The sequence below is a fragment of the Chiloscyllium plagiosum genome, unplaced genomic scaffold (assembly GCF_037043375.1).
Source record: "Chiloscyllium plagiosum isolate Xiang-an unplaced genomic scaffold, Cpla_swu_hap1 HiC_scaffold_21, whole genome shotgun sequence".
In the NCBI taxonomy this organism is placed as follows: domain Eukaryota; kingdom Metazoa; phylum Chordata; class Chondrichthyes; order Orectolobiformes; family Hemiscylliidae; genus Chiloscyllium; species Chiloscyllium plagiosum.
In genome coordinates this window covers 31,327,843-31,353,212 of record NW_028270159.1, presented here as the reverse complement: position 1 = coordinate 31,353,212, position 25,370 = coordinate 31,327,843, and the positions used below count along the sequence as shown (strand labels likewise).

General features: G+C 40.5%; 1 protein-coding gene across 8 annotated transcripts in view; it reads left to right on the top strand.

Annotated features, from left to right (window-relative positions):
• LOC122564798 (regulator of G protein signaling 3) overlaps positions 1–25,370 on the top strand; it is a 289,256-nt gene that overhangs the window by 144,114 nt on the left and 119,772 nt on the right. The window lies entirely within an intron of this gene.

The following is a 25,370-nucleotide window of genomic DNA, read 5'->3' as shown; positions in this document are numbered from 1 at the left end:
CCGTTTACTTAATTCATAGCAACCTCATCTGTAAAACTACACAAAGTTCTAGCAGAATGGGGCAGTTTCTGAATTGTCAGAGATCACATATATGATCAAGGATGCATTTTAGGACTGTGCGGAGATCTTGATGTGCTGACCTCCATGGAAATTGCCTGGGAAGTTTGAACTTCCAATAGCTAATTCCCTTGCTTTTCAAGAAACCCCAGTGAATGTCTCTGTCTGAGTCAGGATTAGAGACTTCGGACAGTTCTGGTACACATGTTTGTGGAGTTTCCCAGCAAATATTAGACAGACTAGGATTGAGAGTAATTTGAGCTCAATTTCATAACTGATCTCCTAAGCAATAAAGCTGATATTCCAACTATCCTACCTGAACCCATGCCAACTACTCAATCAGCTATCTGACTAATTCCCCACCATTACCAGCTTTGACTATACTCAACTACCATCCCCCGACCAACCAGACCTAACTAGCTACTGACCACATCCACCGACTCATCCATCTCTCCAGCAACCACCCCCACCCACACCATCCACCTGATACCCTCTCTTTCCATATGCTTGTCAGAAGATTTGGGCTAATAAATTCCATAGGCTTATCATGAATATTTTGTGCTGTTCTTTAAATTTGCTGTACGTAAAATGCTCAAAGTAGACAGCTTCCATAAATCTTGGAGAAAATATAATGTTTATAGAAAAGAATTGCACACATTTTAGAACTGTCTGATGTACATAATACATCTGTGAAATTTTTAATTAGCATCAGTTCATTGCTCTGTAGTTTTAATTTAGACATAGGTCTGAATTATGGACCTGATTTTTATCTCTAAGTGAATCCGTTTTGAGTGAGTTAAAACTGTACTCCATATACTGGCATTTATTGCTGTATTGACACGGAGCTCACCTTAGTGTAAGCTAAGAAATATGTTTTTTGCAATTCTTAGTATTCAACACCTGCGTATATACTTGAAAAAACAAAATATATCTTGGGGATAAGATCCGGGGAAGAATTTTCACGGAACACAGACAATAATGTAACAATGCATTTTGGTGGCCAGTTTCCCTGAATGATTTTAATCAACACCATTGATTTTACAATTTATCTACCAAATGTCCTGATTATATTGCTCATACATATATTTTGCATTTTGCAAACTTAATGGTGGTTTTGTACCTACGTAGAGACCTATGTATGGTGTGATTTGGCAATATCTCAAAGGTGAATAGAGATCAACTATTCACAACATGTGGGCAGTTAGCTTGAGTTGCCTGGTTTAGTTGTGCGTTACCCTCAGCAAATACAGCTAAAATTTAAACAAAACTGATACTGTGAATATGGAATTACCATCAGCGGAAATAGCAGAGCTGTGGTGCACAACTATGATCACAGTTAAATATGATTCAGATTGCGAAGTGATTACATTGGAGTTTTAATGGTTTCCTTAGGGAAATTAACATACTTTCAAAGTATTATTTTCTTGAAGGACTTACTTGTATGATACCTATTCCTGAGGGAATAAATAACATACAGAAAGTCAGAAAAATGGCATGTGTATGGTAAAAGGTATGGATTGGACTAGCTGGTTATCTGTTTCCACATCTAATGACCAAACTTAAATCAAGATGTGTTACCTTGCAATCGTAGTTTGTTTAGTCAGTGTATTTGTATTCAAAGTTTGGGAGAAGATTTGTAGTTCAGGTGCTTGTTGTTGTGGTTCTGTTCGTCGAGCTGGGAATTTGTGTTGCAGACGTTTCATCTCCTGTCTAGGTGACATCCTCAGTGCTTGGGAGCCTCCTGTGAATCGCTTCTGTGATGTTTTCTCCGGCATTTATTGTGATCACAGAAGCGCTTCACAGGAGGCTCCCAAGTACTGAGGATGTCACCTAGACGGGGGCGAAACGTCTGCAACACAAATTCCCAGCTCGGCGAACAGAACCACAACAGTGTATTTGCATTTTCAGAAATTGTACAATATGCATGGCCCATAGATCATTTTAAATTGTAAATTTTTACACCTTTTAACATCTAAACTGACTGATTTTATTTTGGTATGTTTATCTACTTGTGTCAATGCAAAGTCTAAATCTTCTAAAATTTCAAATGACAAAATTAAACAATTACTCAGTTTTTCAGAGGAAAAGCTAATTTATTGTTTAAATCTGTTATTCAGAATTGCTAAAATAATGGTTGTACGAAAATGCATCCATTGTTATTATTTCAGAGATCCATTTGGTAAATTGTATAATTGAAATGAGTCCTGATGAATTTTTATAACCGTTTATGTAATTGCAAATTTGATGTAAGCAATCGTATTTTCATGACCACACTTGCAATTTGCTTTTTTATGCTGATGCTAATTAATACCCTCAACAATCAACCACAAATAATATGCCATTACCAGTGTTTTGTCTGGAGTCAACTTTTATTTTGGTGCTGGAAATCAGAAATAAACACAGTAGGTTGTAAAGCTACTCAACTGGTCAGGCAGTGAAGAGAGAAGTAGTCAAAAGGCTGTCAGTCTTAAAATATTGCACTAAATTTTACTAGAATTTTTTTATTCATTTGGTGGAATGTGGGCGTCGCTGGCTGGCCAGCATGTATTGCCTGTCCCTAATTGCCTTTGAGAAGGTGGTCTTAGAACATAGAACATTACAACGCAGTACAGGACCTTCACCTCTCTATGTTACACCAACCTGTGGAACCAATCTGAAGCCCATCAATCCTACGCTATTCCATTTTCATCCATATGTCTATCTAGAAACCATTTAAATGCCCTGAAAGGTGGCAAGTCTGCTACTGTTGCAGCCAGTGCATTCCATGCACCTACTATTCTGAGTAAAGAAACTACCTCTGACATCTATCTAATATCTATCACCTCTCAATTTAAAGCTACATCTTCTTGTGCTAGCCATCACCATCCGAGGAATGTCCATCCTATCTGACCCTCTGATTATCTTGTATGTCTCAATTAAATCACCTCTCAACCTTCTTCTCTGGAATGAAAACAGCCTCAAGTCCCTCAGCCTTTCCTCATAAGACTTTCCCTCCATACCAGGCAATATCCCAGTAAATCTCCTCTGAACCTCTCCTAAGCTTCCACATCCTTCCTATAATGTGACCAGAACTGTATGCAATATTCCAAGTGCGGCTGCATCAGAGGTTTGTACAGCTGCAGCATGACCTCATGACTCGGAAACTCAATCCCTCTACCAATAAAACCTAATACACCGTATGTCGCCTTAACAACCCTATCAACCTGGGTGGCAACTTTCAGGGATTTGTGAACATGGATATTGAGAACTCTCTGCTCATCTACACTACCAAGAATCTTACCTGCAGCCCAGTACTCTTTATTCCTGTTGCACCTTGCAAAGTGAATCACCTCATACTTCTCCACGTTAAACTCCATTTGCTACCTCTCAACCAGCTTGCAGCCTATCTATGTCCCTCTGTAACCTGCAACATCCTTTAGCACTATCCATAGCTCCACCAACCTTGGTGTAATCTGCAAATTTACTAACCCATCCTTCTATGCGCTCATCTAGGTCATTTATAAAAATGACAAACAGCATTGGCCCCAAAACAGATCCTTGCAATACACCACTAGTAACTGAACTCTAGGATTAACATTTCCCATCAGCCACCACCTTCTGTCTTGCCAATTTCTAATTCAAACCGCTAAATCACCCTCCGTCTCATGCCTCCATATTTTGTGCAATAGTCTACTGTGGGGAACCTTTTCAAACATCTCACTGAAACCCACATACACCACATCAACCGCTTTACCCTCATCCACCTGTTTGGTCACCGTCTCAAAAACTCAATAAGGTTTGTGAGGCATGTCCTAGCCTTCACAAAACCGCGTTGACTATCCGTAATCAACTCATTCCTCTCTAGATGATAAATCCTATCTCTTATAACTTTTTCCAACACTTTACCTGCAACTGAAGTCAGGCTCACTGGTCTACAATTACCAGGGTTGTCACTACTCCCCTTCTTGAACAAGGGGGCAACATTTGCTATCCTCCAATCTCCTGGCACTATTCCTGTAGACAGTCTGCTTAAACCACTGCAGTCCATGTGCTATGGCTTGACCCACAACGCTGTTAAGGAGGCAGGTCTAGGATTTTAACCCAGCAACAGTGAAGGAAAAGCAATATTCTTCCAATCCAGAATAGCGATGGTTTGGAGGAGAACTTCAAGGTAGTAGTGTTCCTATAAATTGGCTGCCCTTGTCCTTTTAGCTGAAAGTGATTATGAATTTGGAAAATGCTGTCTAAGGATCTTTGTTGAATTTCTGCTGTGCATCTCATAGATAGCACAGACTTGCTGCTATTGAGTGTCAGTGATGGAAAGAGTAGATGTCTGTGGATGTGGTGTCAATGAAGTGGGCTATTTTGTCATGGATGGTGTCAGGTTCTTGAGTGTTGCTGGAGTTGAATCCATCCAGGCAAGTGGGGAGCATTCCATCACACTCCTGATATGGGCCATGTAGATGATTGACCAACTCTGGGGAGTCAGGAGATGAGTTATTTGCCACAGTATTCCTCGCCTCTGACCTGCTCTTGTAGCCACTCTGTTTATGTGGCAGGTCCAGTTGAGTTTCTGATCAATGGTAACACCCAGGATGTCGATAATGGGGGAATCCGTAATGGTGACAGCATTGAATGTCAAAGGGCAGTGGTCAGATTGTCTCTTACCTGTGACGGTCATAGCCTGGCATTTGTGTCGCATAAATGTTATTTGCCACTTGTCATCCCAAGCCTGGATATTGTCCAGATCTTGTTTCATTTGAACATAGACTGCTTCAGTATCTGAGGAGTCACGAATGTGCTGAACATTATGCAATCAACAGTAAACATTCCCACTTCTGACCTTACGATGGGGGGAAGGTCATTGATGAAGCAGATTAAGATGGTTGAGCTGAGGACACTACCCTGAGGAAGTCCTGCAGAATCCTGGAACTGAGATGACTGACCTCCAACAAGCACAACCTTCTTTCCAATTGCCAGGTATGACTCCAACTGACAGAGTTTGCCCCTGATACCCGTTGATTCCAGTTTTGCTAGAGCTCCTTGATGTCTTAATGTCAAGGACTGTCATTCTCCTCTCACTTCTGGAAGTCAGCTCTTTGGTCTATGTTTGAACCAAGGCTGTAATGCGGTCAGGAGTTGAGTCGCCCTGGTGGAACCCAAACTGGGTGTCACTCAGCAGGTTATTGCTGAGCAGATACTGTTCCACAGCACTGTTGATGACATCTTCCATCATATTATTGGTGATCAAGAGTAGACTGAGGGTTGGTAATTGGCTGATTATTGTCTTGATTTATATGTATTTGACATACTTGGGCAATTTTCCATATTGTCAAGTAAATGCCAGTGTTCAAACTGTCTTGGAAAAACTTGTCTACATATTAATTTTGGTGAGTTTCTCTTGCTTGAATTTTCTCATGATATTCTTCATACCTTGCCCCATTAGCTATGCACATGCCTGTGCAATCGTCCCACTCAGCAATGCCAGGACCAACTCAATACCATTTTGAAAACCCAAGTGTAGACTAATTCAAGCCTTGCCAATCAATGGTGGGAAGGGAATGATGAAGAAAAGCTCCCGTAGTGTAGACAGATTGCCCATCCTCAGCATCATCCCATCTTAGAACTCCTATTAAGGGGAATGCTACTCTTTTTCCTAATGCTCAGTGGAGCCTCATACTCCCACATTGAACAATGTGAAAGTATCTTCAGAAAGTATTCAAATGGTTGAATTGTTCACTTCTATTCAACAACTGCAAAGGTAAGGAAGGAACAAAAAAAAACAGAAATAGTTCTGGCAATGGACAGGGACTCTTGTCTTTCGATTGACAACTAATTGGCAATCAATGAGTGATCGTTGCACCCAGCTCACATCTATTGGAACTGGGTGACAACTAAGCCTTGTAGTATGTTACACCAGATACTACAACACACTGTCATTCTGAAGGAGATGTTCTGTATCCTCAACTTTCTGCTCGGAAGAGTGCTGCTATTCTCCTTGCTCTTTAAGAGTTCACCTGCTTTTCCACCTGCTCTTTATCTGTTGTCTGCTCCAAGGTGGTACCGGTCAAAAAGTGCACTGCATTGTGTCTATGCTTGGCCTCAGTCATCCAATAGAATCATCAGCCATGGTTGTAGGTTGTAGCCATGGTCTCTTAGACACATCATTGTAAGGCTACCAGTGAAGAAATTAAGCAGGGACATGAGAGTTCTCAAGGTAGAAGGCATTCTGGCACCTATTGGGAAGGTGGTGGAGATTTATAGGGTCATAGAGATGTACAGCACAGAAACAGTCCCTTTGGTCCAATGTGTCCGTGCCAAACAGATATCCTAAATTAATCCCATTTGTCAGTATTTGGCTAATATCCCTCTAAGCCATTCCTAATCCTGTACACATCCAGAAGCTTTTTAAATGTTGTACTTATACCAGCCTCTTCTATCACCTCTAGAAACTCATTCCATTCACACACTACCCTCTGCATGAAAAGTTGCCCCTTAGATCCCTTTTAAAACTTTCCCCTCTCATCATAAATCTATGCTCTCTAGTTTTTGACTCCCCTACCCTGAGGAAAATACCTGGACTCTATCTACGCCACTCATGGTTTTATAAACCTCTATAATGTCACCCCTTAGTCTCTGATGCTCCAGGGATAACAGCCCAGCCTGTTCATCCTTTCCCTTTAGCTCAAAACATCCAATCCTGGCAACATCCTTGTAAATCTTTTCTGAACTTTTTCAAGTTTCACAACATCCTTCCTACAGCAGGGAGATCAGAATTTAACACAATATTCCAAAAGTGGCCTAATTAATGTCCTGTACAGCCACAACGTGACCTCCCTAAGAAGTATCATCGATAATCACAGATTATAATATTATTGATGTGATAAATTCTTTTCTGTGAATGAAGTCAGCAGTGGTATAATGTGGCATTCTCAACATTACATGTGTACAGTCTGCAACACCCAGCATCTTGGGCAAGCCTATCCACCTTGGCAAAGTTGACTGTCCAGGTTGCATCTCTGATTTCATTAGGGTTATTGAGATGAAGCTTTGTGATCTGACGCAAATTGTATCAGTAACAGCCTTAATATCTTTGTGGATTGAGGGTTGCGGAGTCTCTCACAAGTCCCCAGTGAATACTTTGAAACAGACATTTGTGTAAATGTTGAACGCAGCTGTCACAGGAATAACCATTGCAATAGGGTTACCACCCAACCTTTCAGGTCGCAAGACCCACTACATTAGTCGGCATAGTTTTGTCACGATGCCCACAGTCTGCAGTGGCACTGTACCTTATTCATCTAGAGGAAATAATGTCAAGGACTTTATTAGGTTGTGAGTCTCATCAGCCACCTGTACTCCCTGAAGGGTCCTTCAGCTGCGGCTTCATCACGTTGAAGCTGATCACTTACCACTAGAACCGCTGGTGTTCCTTTTCTTGTTGGTGCCTTTCCTCAATTTTTCTGTGCTGCTGTGGAACTGCAACATAGCACTGACAACCCCTATTGTGACTGGATCCATTGGTCATAGTTCAATGAACCTGCATGAGGAATATCAAATGTTCAAAACCTGCTTAGTACTGTAAGCAGTTAGCATTCACATCACCCAAAAGTGAAGGCCTAGCATTCTCCTCCATACAGAACAACATGGAGAATTCCAACATGGAAAGCTATGGAATATCTGGGCATGGAATATTAACAGAGACTTTGCTTGTGCTGCAATCATAAGTATAATGTTGCACAAATACAGGACTTTGAAACATGCGATTTGCTTGGAGCTTATGCAGTGTTTACATTAAGACCAAAAGATTTAGGAGCATAATTAAACTATTCAGCCCATCAAGTCTGATTTGCCATAGCTGATCTGTTTCTCAATCCCGTTCTCCTGCCTTCTCCCAATAACCCTGGATCAAGAACCTATCTATCTCTATCTAAAATAAACTCAATGACTTGACCTCCAAAGCCATCCACAGATTCGCCACCTTCTGGCTGAAGAGCTTCCACTTCATCTCAGTTCTAAAGGATTGTCCCTTCAAACTGAGGCTGTGTCCTTGGGTCTCTCCTACTTGTGGAAATGTCGTCTTTATGTCCAAACTATCCAGACCTGTCTGAATTCTGTAAGTTTCAATCAGATTCCCGCTTCATCCTTCTGAACTTCAAGTACATACCTAGAATCCTCCACTGCTCCTCTTATGACAAGCCCTTCATTGTTGGGATCGTTCTAATGAATTCCCTCTTGACCCCTCCAATGCCAGCACATCCTTTCTTAGATACAGAGCCTAAAACTCGTTACAATATTCCAAAAATGATCTGACCAGAGCTTTTATACAGCCTCAATAATGCATCTCTGCACTTGTTTTATAGCCTTCTCAAACTGAATGCTAGTGTTGTATTTGCCTTTATAACTGCAAATGACCTATATATTAACCTAACTGAATCCTAAAATAGGACTCTAGTACTTTTGTGCTTCAGATTTCTGAAGCTTTTCTCCATTTAGAAAATAGTCTACATTTCTGTTCATTCTACAAAGTGCATAACCTCTCTCTTTCCCACATTGTATTCCATCTGCCACTACTTGGCTCATTCTCCTAGCCTGTTCAAGTCCTTCTTCAGTCTCCCCACTTCCTCAGCACTACTGTCCCTCCATCTATCCTTATGTCTTCAGTGTACTTCCCAAAAGTTACTTCATTTCCATAGTCCACATCGTTAATATATAAAGTGAATAGTTATGGTCCCAACACTGACCCCTACAGAACTCTACTAGTCATCTAGAAAAAGATCCCTTTATCCCTAATCTTTGCCTTCTGCCAGTCAGCCAATCCTTGATCCATGCCAGTCCCTTACACCTGATGCCATGAGCTCTTACTTAGCAGCCTCCTGTGCGGCACTTTGTTAAAGACCTTCTGGAAATCCAAATAGATCACGTCCTTTGGCTCTCCTTTGTCTAACTTACTCAAAGAATTACCCCTCAAAGAATTCTAACAGATTTGCCAGGCTTGGCCTCCCCTTGATATGGCCATGCTGACTCTGCCCAATTTTATCGTGCACGTCCAAGTACTTCATCACCTCATCCCCAACAATGGATTCTTAAATCTTATTAATGTGCAAGATCAGGGTAGCAGGCTTATAATTTCCTGTCTTCTGCTTCCCTTCTTTTGTGTTACATTAGCCATTTTCCAGTTCTTTGGGATCCTCCCTGACTCCAGTGATTCCTCAAAGATCACCACCGACGCCTCCGCAATCTCCTTAGCTATCTCCTTCAGAACTCCGGTCTTAAGTTCAGATAAATCACCTGAATTGGACAGACTAAAACCAATCCGCTTCCCCAGCACCTTCTCCTTAACGATGGCCACTGCACTCACCTCTGTCCCGTGACTCTTTGAAGTTCTGTTATGCTGCTTGTATTTTCTGCTGTGAATACTGATGCAAAGCACTTACTCACTTCCTCCACTACTACTTTGTTCTCCATTATTAATATTGTAGCCTCATTTTCCAACAGTTCAATTCTATTTTTTTGCCCCTTCTTACCTTTTTAGATATCTTTAAAAAAAACTTTCTTCTTTTATATTACTAGCTGTCGTACCCACATATTTCATGTTCTACCACTCCGTTCCATTTCTTTCTTAGTTATCCTCTGATAGATTTTGAAGGCTTCCCCTGGCTACCAACTAATCTTCACCACATTGTATGTTTTTTTATTAATTTGCTTTTTTACTGTTCCTGATTTCCCTTGTTAGCCATGGTTGCCTCATCCTCCCTTTAGTATGGTGGTTTTTCCTTCAGATGAATTTTTGTTGTGCCTCCTGAATAGCCCCCAGAAACTCCTGCACTGCTGTGCCACAATTTTCCCTCCTAGTTCCCCTTCCAATCAACTCTAGCCAGCAACTCCCTCGAGTCTTCATAAGTTGCCTTTACTTAATTTTAATACCATTGCTTCTGATTCCAGCTTCTCTCAAACCACAGGGTGAATTATGGTCACTGTCACCCAGGGATTACTTCACCTTCAGCACTAATCAGGTCTGCCTCATTACACATCAACCCAGAATTGCCATTTCCTTAGTGGGCTGTATCACAAGCTGCTCTCAAAAAAAACATCCCATTGACATTCCATGAATTCCTATTTTCTTGGGAACTGCTGCAATCCTGATTTTTCCAGTCCACCTGCATGTTAAAGTCTCCATGGTTACAGTAATAGTACCTTCTTACAGGCATTTTCAATCTTTTGATTTATTTTCTCCCCCACATCCTGACGATTGCTTGAGGGCCTGTACATAACTCCTCAGTCTTTTTTTCATTTGCAGTTCTTCACTCCACCCAGTTCTACAACTTCAGCCCTGTGTTGCTCACATCCCCATCTCATATTCATCCCCTTATCATTGGTGCATAAATTTTGATTCCTGACCTTTTCCATACCCTCTATCCTACTACTTATTCTGGAAACTTTAATAACCTGTCCTGAGCGCCAATGCTGCAGGTGTAAAATTGTCCCAGCCCTGTGCCATACAACAGAATGTCTACCCCCTTGACTGATCACTGCTGACAACCAAGACAAGCTGCTTGACTATGTTCTGTGCTAGCGAGCAAGACAAGATGCAAGTACGGTGAGTCTATAAGTTCTGAACGAGAGAGCAAAGTGAAAGCGCAAGGCAGCAAAGAGATGCTATCAAGTTACAAGTCAGCACAAAGTGAATGATTACTAAGAGAGCAAGCCAGGAGTCCTGAGGTGCATCATGGATGACTCAATGAAATGACTGCCTTCTCTTGCATGCAAAGTGTCTTCATAGCAGCATAAGAATACAGGTACCAATGCGTTCCAAAGTGCATTATTGAAGTGGAAAACTGTATTGTACAATGGTTAGCGATGTACCATGAAATTGTGGAGATGCTGGTATTTGTCTGAAGGAATCTCCACGCACAGGAGATGTGGTCATTTATTGCCCAAGGAGCTTGCCCTGAGATGTTGGGACTGATGTCCAAGATGGAGGAGCGGTAAGCTGGAGTTGTCAGGTACCCACTTTGACTTACATGCTGGGAACTGGCAGCATCCAGTTTCTCTCTGAAGCCTGGGTAGAATTGAAAAATGTACAACAGTGAGGCAAGATTGGGTACTCATGACATATAAATACAAGCAAATAGGTCTCTTGCCACTTGCTAATGAAACTTTGTTGCAGAATTGGACTTTTTTCCTTTAATGTTGAGAATCTAGTTCTGTGAAATTTGCTGTATTTTCACAAATGACTTGCCACAGCGCACAAATTCAGGGACAAGGGTGATTTTGACCATTTGATTCTGTTTTGCTGTCCACAAATATTACTTGACCTGCTCAGTATTTATAGCACTTATATCTTTGTTTTTTTTTGAAGCAGTTCTCTACTGTGAAATGTTCAACTCAGTTTATTACTAATCTAATTTAATAGTGTGTTATTTCCAATATTGCAAAACAGTTGAATAGAAAAAAATAAGCATTTGATGTTTTGTATTGGTTGCTGGAAACACTCATTTCACTTTTGGTACAGATACTTTATTTTCTTTTTAAAAACTAAGCGCATGTGTAGACTGCTATAGCCTGGTTTTAAAAAAAGATTTGAACGATTTTGATATTCTTTTCAATGAAGTTTGACTAAAATTTTCCGGAAGCCATGCTTGTGTGCTATTCTATAATGAGGTAAAAACAATGACTGCAGATGCTGGAAACCAGATTCTGGATTAGTGGTGCTGGAAGAGCACAATCTCAACCACACCGGTTCAGATCTTGGGGGCTAGATCTGATCTCAGTTTCTCAGATATATTATGCTAATAGTTGATATATGATCAATTGTTGTAAGGAGTTGGGACAAGTTAGCTCTACAACTGAAGGGAGAAAAATGGGCAAAATCTATGCTTTCTGTTATGGGTGTGGATCTCCTAGTTAGATTTCCAATTTATGAAATGAACATAACAATGAAATAGATAGGAATCTCCTCAGTCTGCCAGCCGTATGATTCTAAGTGGGCTAAATTACAAAACTATACCTCGTACCTAATTTATAGTAATTGACTGTCTCAGGGCCACTACAGAATGATCAGTATGGAAATCTGGAATCTTTAGCGATACTCTAAGTTTGAGAAGCACATTGCGTGACAAAGTAAGTGGCCGTTTTCTATGTATCTGCCTTTGCTATACTTGACTGACCAGTTAACACTGATATTATGTGCATGACGTGGAAAGAGTTGCACTGTATAGCATGAACAGTTGGCAAGCAGACAGTTATAAATAACTTTTCACAGCTTTTTTTTTTAAACCTATTTATATTTTACAGGAATTTAAAATTAGTGTCTAGTTTTAAGATTGCAGTAAATTCAATTTATCTGTGCCATATCTTTACTGATGCAGTACTGCTGGTGAAGAAGAACGTTTCAACAAGAATTTCAGTTAATCATAAGTTAAAAAGCCCATATATTTTCAGAAGTCAAAGAGTAATGCTTTCTTTAATTTAAAATATGTCGCATTTGTGGACTTAAAATTTGTTTTCCATGAATCTATCTTATGAAATGTGAACATCATTGAGTTTTGTTATTGAGAAAAGTTTCTAAACCTGCTGCAAATATCATGGAGAAGACAGGAAATGCATGTGAAATTTAGTCCTATCTGCTTTTGTAGGAGGTCCAGCAGTTTTATCTAGCTATCTAAACTGCTGAAGCCACTATAATACTTAGCAGTCCTTGCGGTTTTGAGAGACTTTAAACTGTGAAAAGTTACGAAACTAGTGAGTGTGAGCCACAAAAAACAAAGATCACAGCTCAAAGGTGTGGCAGATGAATTTCAGATTCCCTGTGTCTAAATTGTATACAATATCGGGCTGTGAACAAAGAGCTAAGAAATTCGGAAGGGGACGGAAGAGTTATAAATGGGTAGATTCTTGCTAGTATTCTTACGGGTGACAGAGGTAAAGAGAGGATACCTTTGCATTTTATCTCTCAGCAGTGCTGAAAAATTTTAATTTGATAGATTACAGAATATGTCCCATGACAAAAAAGACAAAGATTATTTGCAATATTTTATGATGATGTTTTACTTACTTTGTCTTTCTATTGACAGCTTCTGCCTATTCCAATGATCGCTTAGAATGCATTTAATTTTCAATTTTGTTGCATTTCCAACATTGGCGGTGGTAAAATTTCACTTTTTGACAGATGTCGGTAATTTACTGTAGAACTTCATTTATTCATAGCTGTTCTTAATTATTTGTGAATAATTTATATATTAGAACTTACATTGGCTGAAAGAGGAATAGGACTAGCAACAGAATGTTCCGGGATTTAGATGTTTCCGGTGTGATAGAAAGGGATGTCATGGGTGACTTCAACTTCCCTAATACTGATTAAAACCTCCTTAGTGCAGATTCTTTGAATGGAGCTGATTTTGTCAGGTGCCTCCAAGAAGGAGAATTCCTGACTCAATATGTAAATAGGCTGACTAGAGGGGAGGCCATATTGGATTTGGTGCTTGACAGCAGACCAGATGTCAAATCTCTTGGTGGGAGAGCATTTAGATGATAGAAAACACAATTGCCTGACCTTTACTATATTAGAGTCTAGATTAGAGTGGTGCTGGAAAAGCACAGCTGGTCAGGAGGCATCCGAGGAGCAGGAAAATCGACGTTTCGGGCAAAAGCTCTTCATCAGGAATGTTCCTGTTGAAGGGCTTTTGCCCGAAACGTCGATTTTCCTGCTCCTCGGACGCTGCCTTACCGGCTGTGCTTTTCCAGCACCACTCTAAGGTAGACTTTGATTTCAGCATCTGCAGTCCTCACTTTTGCCTGCCTGACCTTTACTATAGTCATGGAGAGGGATAGTAGCAGATTGTATGGGAAAATATGTAATTAGGGGAGGGAGAATTACAATGTTATTAGGCAGGAACTGCGGAGCACAAATTGAGAACAGATATTCTCAGGGAAATGCATGACAGAAATGTGGAAATTGTTTAGGGAGCACTTGCTGCAAGTGCTGGATAGCTTTGCCCCACTGAGGTAAGAGCTGAAATTGTGTTGCTGGAAGAGCGCAGCAGGTCAGGCAGCATCCAGGGAACAGGAGAATCGACGTTTCGGGCATAAGCCCTTCTTCCTGTCGATTCTCCTGTTCCCTGGATGCTGCCTGACCTGCTGCGCTTTTCCAGCAACACATTTTCAGCTTTGATCTCCAGCATCTGCAGACCTCACTTTCTCCCCACTGAGGTAAGGAAGGGATAGTAGAGTAAAGGAATCTCTTTGATGACGAGATGTGGAATATCTAGACAAGAGAAAGAAGGAAGCTTACTTAAGGTTGAGAAAGCAAGGATCAAACAGAGTTCCAGAGGGGCTACAAGGTAGCCAGAAAGGAATTGAAGAATGGACTTGGGAGAGCTATAAAGTGTCTTGAAAAAACATTGGTGAGTAGGATTAAGGAGAACCCCAAGGTGTCCTACACTTAGGTGAGGAACAAGAGGTGGCCAGTATGAAGGTAGTACTGATCAGGGATAATGGGGATCTTCCTCCTGGAATTGGAGGAAGTAGGGGAGGTCCTGAATGAATACTTTGCTTCACTATTCACTAGGGAGAGAGACCTTGTTTGTGAGGACTGTGTAAAACAGCAGATCTGATCAAACACGTTGATGTTAAAAAGGAGCATGTGCTGGAAACTTTGGAAAACATATGGATAGATAAGTCCCCTGGGCAAGGCGGGATATATCCAAAGTTACTACAGGAAGCGAGGGAAGAGATTGCTGCATCTTTAGCAATGATCTTTGCTTCGTCACTGTCCACTGGAATAGTACCAGATGATTGGAGGGTGGCAAATGTTACTACCTTGTTCAAGAAAGGGAATAGGAATAACCCTGGGAATTACAGACCAGTCAGTCTTTTATCGATGGCGAGCAAATTATTGGAGAGGATTCTGAGAGACAGGATTTATGATTATTTGAAAAAGCATAGTTTGATTAGAGAGAGTCAGCATGGCTTTGGGAGGGGCAGGTCATGTCTCACAAGCCTTATTGAATTATTTGAGGATGTGATAAAACACATTGATGAAGATAGAGCAGTTGATGTGGTGTATATGGATTTGATAAGGTTCCCCATGGTAGGCTCATTCAGAAAGTAACGAGGCATGGGATATAGGGAAATTTGGCTGTCTAGATTGAGAATTGGCTGGCCCAATGAAGGGGGAGATAGTAGATGGAAAGTATTCAGCCTGGAGCTTGGTGACCAGTGGTGTTGCGCAGGGATCTGTTCTGGGACCTCTGCTGTTTGTGATTTTTTATAAATGACTCTGATGAGGAAGTGGAAAGGGGGGTTAGTAAGTTTGCCAATGACATGAAGGTTAGCGGAGTTGTGGCTAGTGTGGAGGGCTGTTGTAGGTCGCAGCGGTACATTAACAGGATGCAGAGCTAGGCTGAAAAGTGGTCATAGATGGAGTTCAACCTGGAAAAGTTTGAAGTGATTCATTTTGGAAGGTCAAATTTGAATGCAGATAACAATGTTAAAGGCAGGATTCTTAGCAGTATGGAGGAACAGAGGGATTTTGGGGTCCATGTCCATAGATCCCTCAAAGTTGCCACCCAAGTTAATAGGGTTGTGAGGAAGGCATATGGTGTGTTGGCTTTCATTAGCGGGGGAATGCATTTAAGACATTATTCTGCAGGTCTGTAAAGCCCTGGTTCAACCACATTTGAAATATTGTGTTCAGTTCTGGTCGCCTCTTTATAGGAAGGATGTGGAAACTTTAGAGAGGGTGCAGAGGAGATTTACCAGGATATTGCCTGGATTGGAGGGCTCGTGTTATGAAGAGGGGTTGAGTGAGCTAGGGCTTTTCTCATTGGAGTGAAGAAGGATGAGAGGTGACTTGATAGAGGTATACAAGATGATAGGCATAGATAACATGGATAACCAGAGACCTTTTTCCAGGGTGGAAATGGCTGTCATTGAGGGGGTATAATTTTAAGGTGATTGGAGGAAGGTTTAGGGGAGATGTCAAAAGTAGTTTCTTTACACAGAGTGTGGTGGGTGTGTGGAATGCACTGCCAGCATTGGTAGCAGAGTCAGATACATTAGAGACATTTAAACGACTTTTGGATAGGCACATGGATGAAAGTAAAATGAAGGGTATGTAGGTTAGTTTGATCTCCGAGTAGGTTAAAAGGTCGGCACAACATCGAGGGTGGAGGATTTGTACTGTGGTGTACTGTTCTGTGTTCTAAATGAGGGAGTTGCATTATTGGTGAAGGAGTATCTCACAGCTCTCCTGAGAAAGGATACATCAGCGAGGCAATATGGATAGAACTCAGGAATAAGAAACATAAGATCACAATGCTGGGGGTGTCCTACAGGCCTCCCAACAGCCAATGGGAGATAGAGGAGAGAAACTGTAAACAGAATTTTGAAAGATGTGAACAGTAGGGTTGGTTGTGTAGGGTGATTTTAACTTCCCTTATATTGATTGGGACTCACTTTGTGCTAGAGGCTTGGATGGGGCAGAATTTGTAAAGACCATTCAGGAGGAATTCTTGGTACAGTATGCAAACAGTCCAACCAGAGAAGGGGTTATACTCTGGACTTGATTTTGGAAATGAGCCTAGCCATATAAGTGAAGTTTCGGTGGGGGAGTATTTCAGGAGTGGTGACCACAATGCCATGAGTTTTAAGATACTCCTGGATGAGGTTAACAGCAATATTTGGATGAAGGTGTTAAATTGGGGGAAGGTGAACTACAATAATATTAGGCAGGAACTGGAGAACTTTGATTGAAGGTGGCTCTTTGAGGGTAAATCCACATCAAACAGCAGTTGATAAGCATTCAGGAGCAGCATGTTCCTGTAAGAATAAAGGCTAGATATGGCAAGTTTCATGAACCTTGGATGACCAAAGATGTTATGACCTTGGTCAAAAAGAAAAGGGAAGCATACTGGGCTAGGAGGATGGGAACTGATGAAGCCCTTGAAGTATATAAGGAAAGTAGGAAAGAAATTAAACAAGGAATTAGAAGGGCTAAAAGGTGTCATGAAAATCCATTAGCATACAAGATTAAGGAAAAGCCAAGGCTTTTTATACACCTAGAACGCAAGAGGGTAGCCAGGGGAAAGGTTGGTCCACTCACGGACAAAGGTGAGAGTGTGTGTGTGTGTGTGGTCCTAATGAATATTTTGTCAGTATTGGTGGAGGGTGGTCACAGGGAAGGGAGTGTCAAATCTCTTAAGCTATTAAAAAGTAGATGTTGTGCATCTTAAAAGGTACTAAGGTAGATAGGTTCCTAAGTCCTGATGGCAACTATCCCAGAATATTGAGGGAGGCAAAAGAACAAATTGTTTGAGCATTTACAGGCATCTTTTTATCCTCTTTGGCCAGAGGTAAGGTCCCAGAGGATTGAAGAATAGCCAATGTTGTCCCGTTGTTTAAGAAGGGTAACAGGGATAATCCTGGAAATTACAGGCCAGTGAGCCTCACATCAAGGGTAGGAAATTATTGGAAAAGATTCTCTGGGACAAGATCTATCTGCATTCAGAAGCAAATGAACTTATTAGTGTCAGACAATATGGTTTTGTGAGGAGAGGTCATGTTTCACTAACTTGATCAAGTCTTTTGAGGAGGTAGTAAAGATGATTGATGTAAAAGTGGATGTTGTCTACATGGACTTCAGTAAAGCCTATGAGGAGATTGGTACAAAAGGTGAAGTCACATAGTATCGGGATGATCTGGCAAAATAAATTCAGAACTGACTTAGTCATGGGAGATGGAGGGTAGCAGTGTAAGGATGCTTGTCAGAACAGAGGGTTGTGACTAGTGGTGTCTCACAGGAACTAGTGCTGGATCTCTGCTGTTCGCGGTCTACATAAATGATTTGGAGAAAATGCAGCCGGTCCAATTAGTAAGTTTGTGTACGATACAAAGATTGGCGATGGTGTGGATAGTGAGGAGGATTGTCAGAACATACAGCAGGATATAGATTAGTTGGAGGAATGGGCAGAGCTGAAAATGTGTTGCTGGAAAAGCGCAGCAGGTCAGGCAGCATCCAGGGAACAGGGCTTATGCCCGAAACGTCGATTCTCCTGTTCCCTGGATGCTGCCTGACCTGCTGCGCTTTTCCAGCAACACATTTTCAGCTCTGATCTCCAGCATCTGCAGACCTCACTTTCTCCTCGAAGAATGGGCAGAACATGGCAGATGGAGTTTAATCCGGACAAATGTGAGGTCAAGTACTGGTAGAAATTATACAGTGAATGGAGAACCCTTAGGAGTATTGATACGCAGAGGAATCTGGGTGTGCAAGTCCACAGGTCACTGAATGTAGTAGCACAGGTAGGTAAATAGTAAAAAAGGCCTATGGCATGCTTGCCTTCTTTAGAAGGTACATTGAGTATAAGGATAGACAAGTTATGCTGCAGCTTTATAGAACTTCAATTAGGCCACAGTTGGAATGTTGTGTACAGTTCTGGTCACCATTCTACCAGAAGGATGTGGATGCTTTGGAGAGGGTACAGAAAAGGTTTACCAGGATGTTGCCTAGTATGGGAGATTTTAGCTATGAAGAAAGATTGGATAGAGACTGGGTTAGTTTTCTCTGGAATTCAGGAAATTGAAGTTTATCCGATTATGAATATCATGGATAGAGTAGAAAGTGTGAATGTTTTTCCCCAGAGTGGAGGGATCAATTATTAGGAGGGACAGGTTCAAGTGGGGTGAGGGGTTAAAAGAGATGTGCAAGGCAAATTTTTAACATAAAAGGGTGGTGAGTGCCTGGAACTTTCTGACAGGTGGTGGAAGCAGACACAATAGCAGCATTCAAGAAACACCTGAACGAATACATGAATAGGAATGGAAAAGAGGAATATGGATCATGTAAGTGAAGACAGTTCTAGTATGGAAGGGTAAAATTGGTCAGTGCAAGCCTGGAGGGCTAAAGGGCCTGTTCCTTGCTGTTTTGTTCTTTGTTGTTCTAGAACCTTTTTTCCTTCACGTTTTTTGTTCCTATGTTGTTGGCAATATTATCTAGCAGTGGAAGAAATAAATAGTCATATGATTTGCTAGCTCAAACAATCTGTGCTTCTAATTTACTGGAACCAGTAATTCAAAAGAAATATAACTTCGGGATTATAGGTGATCTGATTTCCATTCACCACGAGGTGAATCCTGTCCACAACGATACACTTTTTGGCCAAAGTCTTGGCCAATATTCATCCATCAAAAAAGTCATCAAGGAAGATTAGTTTGTTTACAATTCATTTGTCACTTCTGAGACCTTAATATGGACAATTTGGTTTGCATACATATGATGGTGATTAGACTTCACAAAGAATGAATGAGCTGAGAAGAATTTTGAGATCTCTTGAAGATTTGAAGAATACTATCTGTGTGAATTAGTTTTGCTAAATATAGAGCATGCATACATTTAAATTCAATTTTTGCCATTATCTATTTTGGCTGTAAAATTATTTCATTTCATTTTACATCTCAATTTCAAGAAGTGGTGTTAAACTGCAGACATTTGAAGTTTTTAGCAACAAGAATAATCACCTCAATTACTTATTCATCTGAAACTTATTCAATGAAAGCTTGAATATAGCATCAGAATTGTTTGTATTATAAGAGATCCTGAGTTTGTTTAAAGTGGCATGTCAGAACAGCCATTTTGGAGAGCAATTTGTTCCATGAACCTGCTTTTGGGGGATTACACAAATACCATGCAACCAGTTTGTGAAGTCTGGTTATATTGGGTGTGCTTAGTAAACTATAGTTTAACTTGTATAAAATTATTTATAAAAATTCAAAATAAAAATGATTTGCATTCATCTTTGAGACGAATTTATTTCTATCCTTTGGTGACTTGTCAATGAAAAGAAGAAAATAATCAAGTGAGTTTTACATAATTAAATAATTTAATTTGATGTTGAATAATTTCACAAACACCCTTTCCTTTGCTATACATATTGTACATTGTTACTAATAATTTATCCAGACAATGGTTTTTGTAAGATTATAATATCAAACATGTTATTTATACTTTCATTTTCTTGGCAATAATATATTGGATATACTGGCTTCTGAAATTTAGATTATATGAATTTGGCCACATTGTTGTGAAGAAGTGCAAATGAAAGGTTGGTAAAATAGATACATGAGGAATTCAGCAGTTATGTTTTCAAAAGAGCTCACTTGTACCTCCTAGTGGGCAGTTTAATTGTACTGCATACTAAGGATGAGAAAGCGTATATTGTGTGATGAGCCACACAAGTTAGCATTGAGATTGTTACCTTGGGGCATCTTCAGTTTAAGGTCTCGTCCAAAAGCTGGCACTTTAATAGTTCAGTACTTCATCAGTACTGCACTGTAGTGTCAGCCTCAACTATTGTGCTCAAATTTTGGAGTGAATCTTGAAACAGAAACTTTCTGACTTTAAAACAGGAGTGTTACAAACTTTATTCTTTAAGATTCAAAACACTCAGAAAAGCAGAGTATGCTGGAAATACTCAGCATGTCTTGAGCATCTGTGATGAAAGCTTTAGTTCAAATATGGACAGAAAAGCTGAATTCCACAGATGAGGACTGCTTCATGAATAACCATCCTTGACATGAAGTTTTTTTTTGACTGGAGGTGGCATCTAGGAGGCTCTCGCAAAATTGAGTGAAAGAGAAAATAAAGGTGAATATAAAGCACTGACCACTGCTAATTGAATTTATTTTTGGCACAAGGAAGATGGTTGATAAAAACCTATAAAAATATAACATGAATTAGACAGAGTAACTGCAGACAGGGAATTGAGGACCAGGAGTCACAGTCCAGGCTATGGGATGGGCCAATTAAGACTGAGGTGTGGGGAAATTTCTTTAACCAGAGAGTATTGGAGTTAGGAGGTCATGCTGTGGCTGGACCGAACATTGGTTAGGCCAGTTTTGGAATATTGTGTGCAATTCTGGTCTCCCTCCTATAGGAATTATGTGAAACTTGAACTTGTTCAAAAAAGATTTACAAGAATGTTGCCAGGGTAGAAGGATCTCGGCTACAGGGAAAGTCTGGAGAGGCTGGGGAGATTTCTTCCTGGAGCGTCAGAGGCTATGGGGTCACCTTATTGAGGTTTATAAAATCATGAGGGGCATTGATAGGATAAATCAACAAGGTCTTTTCCCTGGGATGGGGGGGGGTGGGGAGTCCAGAACTAGAGGGCGTGAGAGGGGAAAAATTTAAAAAGGATCTAAAGGGCAACTTTTTGATGGAAAGGGTGATGCATGTATGGAATCAGCTGCCAGAGGAAGTGTGGAGGCTGGTGCAATTACAACATTTAAAAGGCATCTGGATGGGTACATGAATAGGAAGGGTTTAGAGTGATATGTGCCAATTGCTAGTAAATGGGACAAGATTAGATTAGGGATCTGGTCGGCATGGACGAGGTGGACCGAAGGGTCTGTTTCCATGCTGTACATCTCTATGATTCTATGACTTGTGCATCAGCATTGAGGATTAGATCACTGTAGGCATGATTAAGATTATTGAGTAAGGATTTAAACGTGGTGGAGGAGGGATTTTGCTTGAATTGTGTTTGCAATCTGAACCATAACTTTCATTATGTGAGTAAAGTCTATACAGAGGTGTTTCACTGAGACTTGGACAAGTTGAGTGAATGAGCAAATGCATGGCAGATGCAGTATAATGTGGATAAATGTGAAGATATCCACTTTAGCAAACTCAGGCAGATTATTACCTAAATGACAAGAGATGAGGAAAGAGGGAGGGAAACAAGCCTTGGGTGACCTTGTATGCCAGTTGCTAAAAATAGTAAGCATGCAGGTGTTGAAGAAAGGAATAATATGTTGATTTTCATAGCAAGAAATTCAAGTGCAGCAGCAGTGATATATTTCTGCAGTTGTAGAAGGCCTTGGTGAGACCACACTTGGAGTATCTTGTGCAGTTTTGATCTCCCTGAGGAAGAACAATGATGATTTACCAGACTGATACCTGGGAAGTTAGGACGGACATATGAAGAGACACTGGATTGGTTAGGGCTATATTCACTGGAATTATAGAATAATGAGAGTGGATCTCCTCAAAATCTGCAAAATACTAACAAGACCTGACCAGGTAAACAGAGTGTGCTGCCCAGAGCTAGGGGGTCATGATCTAATATGTAGGATAGGCCACTTGAGATTAAGATTAGGTGAAATTTCTTCACCCAGATAGGTGTGACCCTATGGAACTCTCTGCCACAGAAAGCAGTGAATGTTTTCAAGTAGGAGTTAGATGTCATTCTTAGGGCTAAAGGGATCAAAGATTATGGGGTGAAAGCAGGAACATAGCTGATCATTCAACTTAGTCCTATGATCATGTTGAATGGCAGAGCAGTTGTGAAGGGCTGAATGGTCTACTTCTCCTGTTTTCTATGTTTCTGTATAAAATATCCACGCAAGTTGTGGCAAAACTATATGCTAAAATAAAGCTGGTGTTCTGGAAAAAGAAACAACATACTGCAGATGTTGGAAATCTGAATTAAAAACAGGATGCTGGAGAAACTCAGTAGCTCTGTGGAGGGAGGAAAACAATTTATGTTTCAAGTCCAAAGACAACTCTTCAGAATGGAGAGCATTTCTCTCTCCACAGACTTTGCCAGAACTGCTGTGTTTCTTCAGCAGTTTGTATTTTGAAAAGTTAGTTTGTGTAAGCCATAAACTTGATGTATTCATTTACTATTTACATTCCTTTAGCAGTCTTACCTGTGTAAAAAGTCTCCACCAGTGGTGAATAAACTGTCCTTTCTGATCTGTCCAGGCATTCACTATCTACTGCATTGTCAAAAATTGCTGAAAGTTTGACATTTTAACTCTACTCTTGCATCAATATTTGATGCCCAGATTTAATTTACTGATGATCCAAAGAGTATCACTGCCAGACATAATTTATCCCATGACTTCATTTCTATTCTGTATTAGGCAACAAAAGTTGGGAATGTTTTAGGAATTTACTGATGAAAGGCTAAATACTTAAAATATCGATTCTCCTGCTCCTCGCGTGCTGCCTGACAGGCTGTGCTTTTCCAGCACCACATTTTTCGACTCTGATCTCCAGCATCTGCAGCCCTCACTTTCTCCCAATGTTACTGTGACTTTCTACTTTACATTGCTACCAAGTACATGCGTTTCCCAGATTGCAAACTGATTCCGTCTTGAGTCTGTTCGCAAATTGATTTGTGTGCTTTGAAATAAATGCAGGACAATATACAATAGTTGTTCATAAGTACAGGAAGCACTCATATGACACATATTTTAAAATTATACCCCTGTCTGGGACCTCTGTCAGTCAGAAGTTCTTAAATTGGGGACATCCTATAGTGGGCTACACTCTTGGGTAGTCCATTTGGCATCTTCCACAATGTCTTGAAAAGCATGGCCTATGTTCTTATTGGTTGTGATTGTATGCATTGATGCTGAATAAAGTGTTATTGTATCAATTTTTTTTATTAAGTGCATGATATCAGTCCTAGGCATCTACATGAAACTCTCAGGCATGTGACATATAGCAAGGCTTGCAGTTTATGCAGTGCCTTTCACAATATCAGGTTGTCTCAGGATTTTATAGCCAAAAAAGTATTTTTGATGTGTTGTTGATATTTGAATGTAGGAAATATGATAACTGGTATGCTGACAGCAAGCTCCTACAAAGCGTTAAAATATGTATTGATAAATGATGTGCTTTTTTAGTGCAGTTGATTTTGAGAGCTAAAGGTTGACCAGGATGCTGAAAACAAACTCTCGCTATTATTCATAGTATAGTGTCACATATATTTCCACCTGAGAGGGCAGATTAACATCTCATCTGAAAGTAAGTGCCCTAGAGAGCAATAATATCTTTGATATACCCACAACTGTTTGAACTAAAAAGTCAAAAATTAGCCAGTCATCAGAATCAAAAATCTTCAAAGGCTGTAGCCTGTTACTGCTGACATTTCTGTCCAGTAGTTGGCAGCCTGTCAATTTGTTCAGCTGCCAGGTGGAAATGAAATTTTTAAAATGATCATTAAATTCTGATCATGCAAGTTGTCTTCCTTGCTGTTCTGTTGACATATTATTAAACAGAATTTTCCTCTTCAGGTACTGTCCCTCCCCCTTCACATATACGTTATTAATCTCTCCTCAAACAAACTTGTGCATCCAAACCATGTAGTCCTCCTCTTATGCCTCCTCTGTCATCTAGCTTAGTGATACTACACTTGCCTGGTTCCCTTTTTCTGATCATGGCCTGAGAACCACATGTGGTAACTTCTTTTGCTGCACCATTGCCTCTGAAGCCACCAAAGATCTATTTTTGACTCCTGTTTCCATCTCATCTAGATGTAGCCTCAGGTTGTTCACACAACGTCCGGCTCTACCTCGATCACCACCATCTCTTTCGATCCTTACAGTCTGAGTTGTCTGACTGTTTGTTTACTTTTCCGACATCCAGTATTCGATGACCAGAAATTTCCTCCTGTCAGGCGTTGGGAAGACCACTGTCATCGTCTTCAGACGCCAGCGCAAGTTTTGTTCCCTAGTAGCTGATTCTGCCCTTCTCTGACAATAGCTGAATGCCCAACCAGATCAAGCAGTTCATTTGTAACCATTATGCAATATTTGAGCCTGAGAAGAGCTTCTGATCACACATTAGAGCTGTTTATTTGCACCTCCTCAACACCATTCTAGTTTCTTCCCTGTTGGAAAATCTTAGGCATACCTCAATTACCTTTGGACTTAACTTGTGCAGTATACTCATGGCTGACCTTCAGTCTCACACCCTTCATGAGCATGAGCTCATCCAAAACTAAGACTAAGCCACAGACCCATTGGCCCTGCATTCATTTACCTATGTTGGCTGAGTAATTCCTCAGTACTTGTACTTAAATTCTAATCTTGACTTCATATTGCCCATCCCCCATCTCAGCTACCTTCCACAGCCTGACAACAATAACCACCACCCTTAAATTTCTGCAGTGCTCCAATTATGACCTTTCTCCAGTCCCATCTTATATTTGCTCCAGCATTGGCAGCTTTATTTGCAGTTGCTTCTGTTCTATATTGTGCTCCCTTCTAGCTTGCTCTCTTTTATGGCTCTTCGTCCATTGATATTGCCAAACATGGTTTAGTCACATTTTGTTTAGTAATGCTCCTACAAATTGTTTGGGGTGTTTACTATGCTAACGATGCTGTATAAATGCAGATTGTTGTTATCTATGTTGTGAACTGTCATAAACTTTTCAGGTAAAGGCACTTCTTTGCCAATATAGTAGTAGTTATTTAATACTGTTAATTATATTTAAAACGTTTTGTTTGTCTTTTGGAAATGTTTTGTTCAGTCAAGGAGCTAAGAT